Source organism: Amblyomma mixtum, chromosome 3 (assembly GCF_055824585.1).
Source record: "Amblyomma mixtum isolate Tamu chromosome 3, ASM5582458v1, whole genome shotgun sequence".
Classification (NCBI taxonomy): domain Eukaryota; kingdom Metazoa; phylum Arthropoda; class Arachnida; order Ixodida; family Ixodidae; genus Amblyomma; species Amblyomma mixtum.
Window position 1 is genome coordinate 153,223,203 of NC_143014.1, and position 12,363 is coordinate 153,235,565.

The 12,363-nt window shown below is 47.4% G+C and overlaps 1 protein-coding gene and 1 pseudogene across 3 annotated transcripts in view; one reads left to right on the forward strand and one right to left on the reverse strand.

Moving 5' to 3' along the window:
• The window catches only part of LOC149352402 (uncharacterized), a 561,538-nt gene that overhangs the window by 455,547 nt on the left and 93,628 nt on the right, over window positions 1-12,363 (reverse strand). The gene's annotated exons all lie outside the window — the stretch shown is intronic.
• Window positions 9,409-9,527, forward strand: LOC149352407 (5S ribosomal RNA; annotated as a pseudogene).

Sequence of the window (12,363 nt, forward strand, 5' to 3'; positions counted from 1 at the left end):
CGTGTGCAGTCATGATGATGATGATGATGTATATCGTTTCTTGTCAGAACGCCGACAACATGACTATTTTAGGACAGGACTGATGAGTGATTTAACTGCTCTTGATAAAAGGCTTCTGAATGTGTAAAGAAAACGGCGCGACGAACGAGAACAGAAGTAGAACACACAGGACAGGACCAGTGCCTGTGTGTTCAACTTTTGTGCTCGTTGGTCGCGTCGTTCTTCATTACGTCTTCAACCATGGGCCAACTAACCCAAGCAAGAGTTTTACTTAAAAGGCTTTTATTCTTGAAAGTTTTTAGGCCCATGGCCAACGTGTGCACTACTAGAACAAAAATTATTCCCCTGAAAGCTTTTCTTGAGACGAGTAACACACTTTGCAACAATTAGATAATAGGCTCGCTACTAGTTTCACTTCATTCATGAGCCCTATGTTGATATCGCAGCGAAGAATGCCTGCCTTACAGTGCTTGCTTTACATATTCCTAGCTGCTAACGTTCCTAGATTACGATGCTGTCTGAGTACCATTTTTCCTTGCATATCGCTTTTATATGACTGCGACTATGATTGTTCATTGTTTGAAATAGGCGGCGTTTTCTTTTTTCTTCTGCCATTCATTGTTTATGTTACTGACATGTTGGTTCGCGAAGTGCAATGTGTTTTGCAGGTCACAGCTTTTTTGTGTATTATGTTGTCAGTACCTGGGAAATTTTTCCCTTCTGTGTAGTGAGCAACCATTGCCACTGTAGGCACCGACCTCGCCCTACGAGTTCATCTGAATAAAGAAGGAGCCACTGGACGCCATTATTTTGACCCAATAGAACGGTCACTTAATTAAGAAAGTAATTTTAGCTCCTAGAGCCGTATTTGCGCTTGTGGGCCATTCCGCTGCTCATGAAATTTAGCTTTCGTGAAAGGTTCCAAACCTAGGCCGTTTTGTGCCGACTGCGAAACAGTCCTTTGCGACTCAAACTGAAGGGTGAACATATTGCGGTTTTCGGTTTCCTGTCCCTGGTTGCATGCCCAACACGGCATGCTGTAAAGGAAGCTTCTTTAAATATATGCTTACATATGCGTGTGCTGCTCCCAATCAAAGTCGCTATATCAAGGAATTTCCGTTGCGGCTAACACCAGTATGCATTAGAAAGTGGTAAACAGATGTGAACTCTGTACAAAAGACTGCATGCGCGTCGAATGCGCACCAAAGCTCAGCCCCTCATTTACAGATCCGCATAGCCGTCTTATCCGCACTTAAGCGTCAGCTCTTGGCAATGCAGTAAAACACGCGCGGAGCAGTGAGCAGCAGTTGCAGACCTCTTTCCTCGCGTGTTCCGGCAAGGTACTGCTGTGTCAACCTGCGAGGGCACGGAAGATGGGGCACTTAAAAAACACGAATCGAGCGAAGGGCGGGAGCTAAAGCTCAGCCCAACGTTTCGAAAAGAGGACCTGCAGCTCAGACGAAGGCAACAAACGTTGGCTAGCGGACTGAGGCTTCCCTTCCACTCTTTACTCAATCTGTGTTTTCTAGGCATCTGCTCTATATACAGCCTTGCTCAGTGTCCTGTCGATGTTGCGAAAGCTATTTCCCGTATAATATAAATATCAACGATGCATTAAAACCACGCGGAGCAAGACGTTTCAAGCATGTAAGCTTCGAATTTCAGTCTGGTATACAACGGACTAAGCAGTTGGCTGTACCAGCGCTCTGAATAGCTGGACAACCAGAACTGGGGCATAATGTAGAGCTCTTCGTTTTCGGGTTTTATTTCCTCAGCGGGTAAAAATGGGACGATATTTTTTGAGCTAGAATTCGGGTTAAAATCGGGTAATTCAGAAAAAAAAAAATCCGAAGTTCGGGGTTTCCTGGGTAATCTTTGCAGCACAAGACAGTTTCCAATAACAGCTCTTTTTCTATGCTAGACATAAAATGCCCTATTGTTTGCTCGTATTTCACAAACAACATGGCGCTCGCGGGTTCCACTAAAAAATTGTTTACCAATTACGGTTTTCTTTAGAACCTATTACAAATATTTTGTTGCGTTCGTTACCAATCTCCTATGGGAAATTCCCGCGTCTGAGCAAGACAGGCCTGCCTTTATTTGTATAGTGCGAAAACATTCAACATCCCAGCGACGGAATTAAACGCGCAAGGTCCTTGTATCGGGGTGTCGTTCGGGGGGGGGGGGGGGGGGGGGGGGTAGCGTTTCATACAGTGACTGCGGTAAGACGTCTTATCGGTAGCCACGTTTTGGCCTCTCGCTTCTAAATCACCCTTTTCGAACGTATCCTCAAGTTCATCCGCCTCTAGAAAGCGAGGGTTAAAAGAGGTTTAAGATCCCTAGTTCACCGAAATCACACCTCTAAGATAAACACTAGATATCCCCAAATTTTTTGTGGTGTCTTTTGCCTTGTGAGCGGAAAAATCAACACCGTCGACGGCTCATTCGCGGAGAGAAATCAGGTTTTCTCCGATTTTTAAGAAATCCGCTCGGGGTGCAAGAACCGGGTAAAACTAACGAACAGCCCTAGGCCTAAACTTCTGCTGCCCCTCCCTCGTTGACTGCCTAACTGACCCAGCCAGGACCAGATAAAGGCCCAGGAACCAACTCGTTTCCTCCTCGGTGCACTTAAAGTGCACTGAGAGTTACTGAATAAAATGCTGTCTCTCTCCCTCCGTCCGCTGCCATTGGAGAAGCCGCGTGAAAGCCGCCGGCATTGGTGCACGCCAAATGACGCTGATGTCAACCTAGACATAGCTGCGAGCCATCAGTGCGCGTGTTCATGCTCGGAGACTGATTGTCATGAAGATGACACAACGCTAACATTTTTGACAAAGTAAAATGACACAGTGTGGATCGATGCCTCGTTGCTGCGCAAAGCAACATTCCCGAGATACCATTGCGACATATTTTGTACGCTCCTATCGCTCTTACGACAGCACTGTTCGCGACATTAATAACCTAGTGACATTTTTCGGTCGCAAATTCGCGGAAAAAAATGACGGAACTCCAGATACACACGTGCAAACGTCGCCTGTGGCTCGTGGGGAACGTGTTGCCAATACGCTTCGTCACAGCCTCGCTTCTCTATAGCCTCAGCGCCCTTAGAAGTGCTTTGCTTTCCTTAACGCTATATAGTCACGCAGAGCGTTAAAGTTCGTAACTTGGCTGAGGGGTAAACAAACATAATTTCAGGTGACCTTGGTAAAGAGTATGTTGACGAAATTCGGTGCAACATTGTCTGATGAGTGGAACAAACCAGACCGCTCGCAGCATGGTCAACGTTTGGTGCACAAGCTCTGGCACTTAATGCGACGGAACATAGGTTTAGCGGGCCCCCGCCAGATTGGCTGAATTGCCAAGCCGGAACACCAAGAATCATGCAATATTTGCGACGTCACAAACGCAGGGTTGCCCGTACAAAAAAGGGAACTTCAAAATCCATTCGCAACTACACAAGATGTCGCACGGCCAAAAAACTTGACACGAAAGATCAGGACACTAAGGAATACCTTTGTTAAATATTTCGTCAAAATGTGTGATTTTCAGAAAGCACCCGCATCGCTCGAGTGTCAATAGGCAAGTTGTAGCGCGTCGTGAAAAATCTCCGATTCAGACGTCTGAACATACACCCTTGATGGGTAATTTCCCCTCGACAAGGAGGGGGGAAGAAAATGAAAACAGGAGAAATACGAGGAACACCACGTGGCATCGCGGTCGAGGCGTCCGAGCGTTTCGGGACCGAGGCGCCCGCGAGCACGATCCGATGAGAGCAGAGATAAGGGGCAGCAGTGTCACACTGGAGCGGAGCGCGCTGCCAAAACACAGCCCTTCGTGTCATCTCTGGACCAAGGCCAACTGGAGCCGGTAAACACGACGGTTTGCCCCTCCGATTCCGTTCATTTCTTATAGTCTGACACGCTACATCATGGCGATGACGGAGGGTGCGGCATTGCATGAGCTAGAGATGAAAGGCGGACAGAAATAAAATGGAATAACATGGAAATAAAGAATTTATATAAGCCTGGCGCCACAGAAAACGCAAACCAAGGTCGGGACGTTTCTATTCTAATTTCATTCCATTTTTATTCTGTCGGCCCTTTGCCGCTGGCTTAGACCACGCCATGCCCCCGCTGTCGCTGGGATCTGCTATAGAATCGTCATGGCGGACGATAAAGTCGGAATACATAAACTGCCGGCTCAGCCATACTTTTAATTCCATCGGAACTGATGACGCTCTTTTTTTTGTACTTGTCTATTACGTCTTTATCATCTGCCACACCGACTGGCAGCTCCCGGCATTCGCAGGACATGGCGTCTTTCGAGCTAACGACAAAGGGAACAGAGAATCGAGACAAGATAGAATTGGAATAAGATCGTCGTATTACACGGCACATATCCCATAGTACTGCAATCGCGGCGCACGCGGAAGCGCTTTTGAGAGGGTGTACTTCTGCTTCAAACTCCTGTTGCCTTCTCTTTTTTTCTTTGTTGAGAAAGAAAAGCACGTTAAAGATGCCGGAATAGGATTTTTTCGCGACACTTTAAGACTTCCTTAGGGACACCTGAGCGCAGATTAAAGCGGTGGCTATAGAATGCCGACTAACTAAATGAGCAAGCACAATGAAAAAGAAAGAAGGTGCTATAGTTACTATTATGCAGAGAGCGGCTAACAAAATTCACTTGGTTTCACTTCTATGCCGCGCTTCGCCGTTGTTCCTTTTGTTCACCTTTTGTGTATGTTAGTTTGGACACCAGAGTGCACCACTCGAAACAGCAGTGTGAGTAAAAAGCGACAGCCCTAAGGTAAACCGAGACCTCTAGTGAAATGTATATTTGAATAACACCATGTGAAATGTGAGCGCTACCTCGGCATGAAGTGCGCACTCAGCCGTAGAAACACACCCACACACAAACAACAAAAACACGAAGTCAAGGCACACAACGCGCCCGTGATTCTGAAGCGGCACGTGCTGCAGCCGCGACATGGATCACTATCTGCATACAGAGACCGTTCGTGTGTTTTCGTTCCAGATGTGTTTAGATGTCTATACGCTAGTTCGCGAGCTCACTCGCGAGTTCACTTCTTCATCTTTTTTTTTTTTTGCAATTTCGGTTCTTTTTCTCCTTCACCATTTTCCTCGTCAAAACAGCCATCTCGATTCCGTTGGCGGGCAAAGCCGAAACCGCTCTTTCTTTGTGCGCCGAGTGGCATACGTGGGATCGGAACATGCACGATTCCGAAAACACAATTACTGTATAGACTTTCTCTCTCTCCTCCACGTTCCCCCGCCCTTGAATCCCTGCCTGCCTTTCTTTACTTTTTTTTTCGCTCGCTGTGACATTGGAGAAACGCTGGAAATAAACGCGCGCGTTCTTTCGTTCTTGCCGGCAACGGACGGTGGCAGGAGCGATTGTGGAAAAGAAAAAATACAAAAAAGCGAGGTTTAGTCGGAACCCAAGAAATGGCAAGAAAGACGAACGTTGCCTACAGTCCTTTCGGAGCACCTGACAGAGGCAACTACGCATTACGAAATAGCAGTACGTCACCTCTTCAGCACACGAAGTTTCGTGAAAGCCATTCGGGCGCGTGACCTTCAGCTGTGAACGGTTCTCAATATTGCATGTAATCTGGTGTAGTGACAGACCTTGTGCTCACGGCATTTACTATCGCCGCATGTAGTCATTTTTGAAGACCTATGCCTCCTACAGCGGAACGCACCACAACGGTATTTCCTGAGCCGCAGCGCGCACAGCAACATCTAGCGGCAGCGCCTGGTTCAAGATAGCGCATCTCTGATGCGCATGTTTCGAGATAGCGCATGTCTGATGCTCAGACCACACTCAGAGATGCGCTATCTTGAACCAGGAGCTGCCGCTAGACGTCGCTGTGCGCGCTGTGGAGCGCCGATTTGACGGAGTTCGAGCGCTCTAGATAGGTCTGTGGACGACTGCGTGCGTGCGTGCGTGTGCGTGTGCGTGTGCGTGTGTGTGTGTGTGTGTGTGTGTGTGTGTGTGTGTGTGTGTGTGTGTGTGTGTGTGTGTGTGTGTGTGTGTGTGTGTGTGTGTGTGTGTCAGGCACAAGCGAACTCAATCTTTATTCAAATACAGACGTACAGTACATGTTTGAGACGAAGGGAGAAAAAACCCGCATAACTGTGGCTTGAAGACGCTCATCCTCACCTGCGGTGTGTTTGGCAGCACGGTGCACAGCAGTGACAAAAATAGAGCAAAAACATGGATAGGAGAGACACGAGGTTGAGTTGCACTGTAGAAAAGATCTCATGGCTCGGAAGTTTTCCATATTTCCAGAAAACTTCGACAACGCAGGGAAAGGGCATAAAAAAACTTTAAAAATTACGGAGGGCACTTACGACTCCTTACATGCTTCGAATGCGAAAGCATTCTCTCATCGTGAGCTCTGTTGCGAGGTTCATTAAAGAGTCATTCCTTTCTAGTGACCCACTTACTCATTAGCATACAGACATAGGGAAACACATACACTAGGTTCACCTTTATTCGCCAAGAAGTAACGCGGTTTAGTGGCCTATGGGTCAATTGCGCGCTCGCCTCGCAGTTTGTCAGTCCTTGGTTCAATTCCCCGCACCCTCGAAAGAAGTTTTGTTTTTCTTTGCTGTAGACGTCATTATCTAGTGGTCTACTGCTGATGTCATGCGAGAGCATGGTGACGTAACTGAGGAATTTCGTGCCGTGGACGGCGACGGACGCCGGCTTTTGTTCTAATGGAACATATAATGTTTTCGCATTAAAGTACAGGTTAACGATACAATTAAGAATGAGGCAGACATTATTGAAGCATATCGAATAATGTCTTAGTGGATAAGGAAAAAATTATTTCTTTAGTCAAGCCAAGCTTGCTTAAAGCAAAAGGTAATGCATACGTAAACGTTTGGAGACCATAATTCGTGCGTGGTCATGGTAGGTACCAATAGTCATGATGGTGTCTTAGTGGAGGCGCTGGCTTTCACCCTAGGTTAGACGTGGTATTTGGCATGTGGGGTTTAACATCCGAAATAGACACGTGCGTTACGAGGGGCGCCGTCGTAGAGAGCTTTGGATTAATTTCGACTACCTGGGGTTCTTGAACGTTAACTGACATCGCGCACTGCACGGGAGCCTTGCGTTTCGCCTCTATCTAAATCCGACCGCTGCCGGCGGGATCGAGCCCGCGTCATGGGCCCAGCAGTCGAGCGCCATAACCACTAAATGCGAGTCAGAAAACTATCGTTGCGAAGAATTTGAGTTATATAAACTGGTATTATTGATCTGTATTCATGCAACACAAGAACATTTATAACGTGGTATCAAGAAAATAGCTCTGCTGAGAACGACAAATATGAAATATTTGCTGCTGTTCTTGAAGCATTTTTCTGCAACACTAATAGTTTGTTCACGTTAGTCAGAGAAGCGCTTCCCCACACTAGGGGAAGCATTTCATAATCACTGGCGCCTGGAGTATAACCTGCCAGGAACACAGCACGCACATCTCAACTGACTACACCGAAGAACATGGTTCATGTATCCAGCCCAAATGCCGAGTATTCATCTAGCGCGCTTGAAGCGCACGGCAACTCGACAGCGAGGTCAAGCTTCGGTGCCAGGTGTTGCAGCCTCCGGAAAGCGCAGCTAGCATTCGATAACGTCGCAACGGCGGAAGCATGAAAGTATTTTCATTGTTTTGTTTTTCGCCTTCAGTGGCCCTCGATAACGCACTGATACAGCTAACTAGGTCTTCAGATGTTTTCGCAACGTTCGCAGCGTTTTAGTTTCATTTTTTTCCTCGGAATCGTTAGTTTCAGTATCGATACCATGCGTTATTTTTGTCCACTGGATGAAGTGTAGCAACAGCGCTTGCATACACTTCAGGTAGCGCAGGTAGCGCTACACTTCAGGTAGCGCTTGCATACACTCCACCCCGACGCCACGCTGTGATCGCCCGACGGCACATATAACTTTCCAGTCTTACGCAATACCGGTTCTCAGAAGAGACACTTTGGACTGAATTTATGCAACGATATTAATACCTCTCATTTCCACTCCCATGTTCTCCCCCTTTCATCAATGTCTAAATCGCCGCCACGCCTCCTTTATCGCCGAGACCCGGCAGTCGGCGCGGTGTATGATGGGAAAGGAGTGGAATCGCTGCCTTGTGCCCGCCCAAATGCTTCAGGAAAAATTCAGCACATATATGGCGCAAAAAGAGCAGGGGTCGTGTTAACTATATACTGTTCGCAAGTATCCTCGACTTTACAATCACAATCTTACAATCGCGAACCGACCTTAACTACGCGTAGCCGCGTAACCATGCTCAAAAGCAAGCCATCTAGCGAGGAACACGAGTCATTGCCGTGTCCGGCAGGTGGTCCGCGCGCGCCACCTTTCGTTCCTCTTGCTCTCGTGTGACGCAGTTTCGCATCGCTGGAATTTTGTCTTTCGTTTTCAATTGGCACGGCCCACGCGCACGTTGCACAGCGACAATACCACAGCAAACGTCGAGGTCCTGTAGCACCTGCGAGTGTCGCGCATTCTCCCTTATTTCTTTTTTTTTTTGTTATTCACTCCCCTCTCTCTTTCTCAGCGCATTTCGCTCTGCAGGGGAAAGTCGGTCGCCACGTGCGTTAATCGACGCGACCGAGGCGCAGCTGAAGCTGAACGCTATCGGTGCAGCGAATAAAGCCCGTGCTGTCACATTCCTTACAACGAGGCCCAGTATCCTCGAGGAAACTTCAGAACAGGCAGCCACGGGGTCTCGCCCGTGGCGATAGAGAAAAAATGAATTCATACGTCACGAGTGCGCCGTAGTGCTTCTGCGGCGCGCTACGCGTATATCCACGGCTGTGACGACATGGCGCCGCTGCGGCGGCTTGCTGCTCATTGTCGGGCAGAAAGTGGCGATTTTACTGCTGTCGTGCCTGCTAAGCGACAGCGTTCTCGCTGTTGATTTCTTTTTGTTGTTGTTATGCGCAATCTGTTTGACTTAAACTACGCGCTTCCGCGTTTTTAGTGAACGAAGCGTGCACTTTCATGCTATCCCGTTTCGCGTGAGCTATAGCGCGTTAAAATTACGGCTCCTTCGCCCCATTTACTTTATCCACATTAAACCAGCCAACAAACTGAAATCAATTTTTGTCTATAAAGGCAAAAAAGGTTGCAGAATTTTTCTCCCATCATATTCGCGCAGAAAATTTGTAGACATAGTGCTAGAAAACTAGTACCCGACTAAATCTCTTCAAGGAGGATGGAGGAATTCACTTTAACGGAACATTGCTACTTATTACTGTACCACAGCGTATCAGGCGGAGCAATTACGCGGGTTCTGCTCGGACTCGAGCGTCGATGCTTATGTTTTAGACCGCGGTGACGGTTATTTGCATTGTTTCATGGGCCGCCATCGGCCATACCATGCTGAATACGCCGGTTCTTGTCCGATCACCGAAGCTAAGCAGGATTGGGCTCGGTCAGTACTTGGGAGGGAGACCACCTGGGAACACCGAGTGCTGATGGCACTTCTTTTACCCGCTGTACTTTAGTGGAGCGGGCGAGGTTACTTTCAACCTCAATCTACTTTCTGTTTCATGGTCCACCCGCGGCACTTACGTGGAGCGGGGAGTCCTCTCCTAAAGGACTCACATACTACCTGTTTCATGGGCCATACAGACTACAACGCGGAGAGGCGCGTCCAGATCGGTTCTCTATTATTCCGGAGACCACCACTACGGCACCTCCTTCTCTCTTTCTTCTTTCACTCCTACCTTCCTCCCTTCCCTTACGGCTCGGTTCAGGTGTCTACCGAGATATGTGAGACGGGTACTGCGCCATTTCCCTTCCTCAAAAACCAAAAACCAATTTATCTAAGAGGCCAGGGGTGGCGCATGGTTCCGTGCAAGGTATTTTTTTTTATCCCGCGAGGGAACCAGAGAATTCGGAGGGAGGTAATTTCCCGGCTTCTTTTTATTTGTCTTCACGATGCCTAAATGATCCACAAATAATGACGGTGACAGCAAGGGACCTTTCTAAGCGTTTATACGACTGATGAGAGTGGTCTGTTGGAACTTGGAAGTATGCTAAATGGACGACGTTAATTCATTATTAAAAGTGTCAGTAGGGGGCAGCAATTGCCGGCAGTAGGATGAGATGCTAGTCCTAGTGGTAGCTAGCAGCAACTTAAACTGCTCTCGAAGGAGAAAAAAGTAAATGAATTTCGTGTACAGCCACATCGTTGCAGTCGTGTAAAAAAAATGATGTATATGCATAGTGAATACATGTTGAAAGAATAAGGTTATCTTGCACAACACTTATCAACGCGACAGCGTTATAACGCATGTTCGGAGGAAAAGCCGTGCCCGTTGTCACAGTAATTCAGGATTGGTCTAGGGTATTATGACGTCACACGTTTAGCTGCGGAATGAAAATGATTAAGACTCGAGTTAAATTGTGACCACGAGGTGTATAATGACTGAAATATCATTATGACATATCAGGATGTAAAGTACATTAATCTCGCTGAAAAGAAGATTGGGGCAACTATTTGAGAATCGGACCCATGCCCTCAGATTGCGAGTCAGACACGTTACTCTTAGACCACTGAGACACTTTTTTTCTTTGTTGCATGGAAGTAGAACAACAGCCTTACTAAACTGGGCCGCATCCCGCGAACCCGCCATACATAGTCGCACCAGCATCCTCCTCCTGGGAGACACACACATGCATCGAGTAAAGTCATCCAGACAGGAGGTCGATCTTGCCAAGCATATGCCCCCCCATACCAAAGCTCACTGCTCTCTGAATGAAGACTTCGATGAACGTGGCGCCTCTGCATGGAGATCTATAATGCGGTTCTTACACAGGCCCATCAGCGCGAAAAGAACACATGGAACCTTAGAACCGTCAAATGTAGGCAAAAATGTATAGTATAGGCCGTGATCTCAATGAAATTTTTCAGAGTCCGTCGAAAAATGTCCCAAAAAAACATGGCATCGCGACAAACACAAAGCAATGACTCAGTCTTTGGCTGCTGACATAGGCGACAGTTCACTGACCATGGCACAAACGTCCTGTTTGCACGAAGCCACGTTTGGCACGTAAGTTCGACGTGTAAAGTTTAAAAAAACAAGGCCTTTGCTGCCGATTGAACACACGTCCTTTGCACCCGCTTTAATACGCTCTTGTCTAGAAATGCGAGGAAAAGCTTCCAATGAATCGGTGCAGGAAATAACGTCGCAATAAGAACTTTTGTCATCTGTTTTCTGGGGAGTCTATATAGGCACTCTAAGGAAAAACGTACAGTGAGGAAATGGAATGTGTCGGCAACTTCCTTAAGAGTATTATCCCATAGGAGACACACCAAAAGTGTCAGGGTTTTAATTTGGTTAAGCCGACCATAGTGCGAAAGAACGGGCAGTATTAGTGGACGAAGACGACGGTGTGCAATGCACAGCGAAAGAGTGGGTTGCAGTTCAACACGAGGCGTGTTGAACAGCTGCGGCGATTTTGACCTCAAACTAACCGCCGTGGTTGGGGTGTTTCTGTACTTGCCGCAACAGGCAATAAAGAAAAAAATGCGGCGATAGTCTAGTACCCTCCAATAAAGAAAAAAATAGCCTAGTACTATCGCTCAGCGGCCGGCGAAGGTGATCTGTTCCCGCCGCCGCGGGTTCGACTCCCAATCGTGGATAGTGATTTGATTTCTTTTTTGACGTGGAGTCGCTGTTGCCAGGCGACAGCATGGAGGTCGATGTTGCTGGGCAAAGGCACAAGATCCAAAGATGACAAGATTATTGGTCGGTTGCTGTTGAGCGTATGAGTGCTGTCGCACTGAAATCCCACAATTGCCCCTAACGTCTATGACTGGCGGGCGCAGACATAATACGCAAATGGGCACTTAATGTCTGTTAAGCAAAGCTACGAGGAACGGATGGTTTGCCGTTTTAAAGATAAAAAGCTTGAAACAAGCTGATGGACAAGAAAGTGCTGAGGATTAGCTTCGCCAAACTTCAGAGGGAAAAAATTGTCTCGACACATAGGCTCCCAGTGAGAGCACCACACAAAAGCCGCCAAAATTATGAGCATCGCCTGTACTTTTTCCTCGCGGAATGCCACACTTGCATTGCGTAGATCAGCTTCGAAACCAAGAAGATATTGCAATCTTGTGCTCGTGCAAACACAGACAGCTCCCTACCCATCCAAGCCTGGGTTTGTCACCTAACAGACGAGATTTGAAAATCTCGGTGAGGCCCATTTGTACTCGAGTGTCTTAGCCAAAACTATATATTTATCGAGGTCAAAAGCCACACCCGAACTCTCACAAAACTGCTCGGTTACATGTAGAACCTCGAGTACACT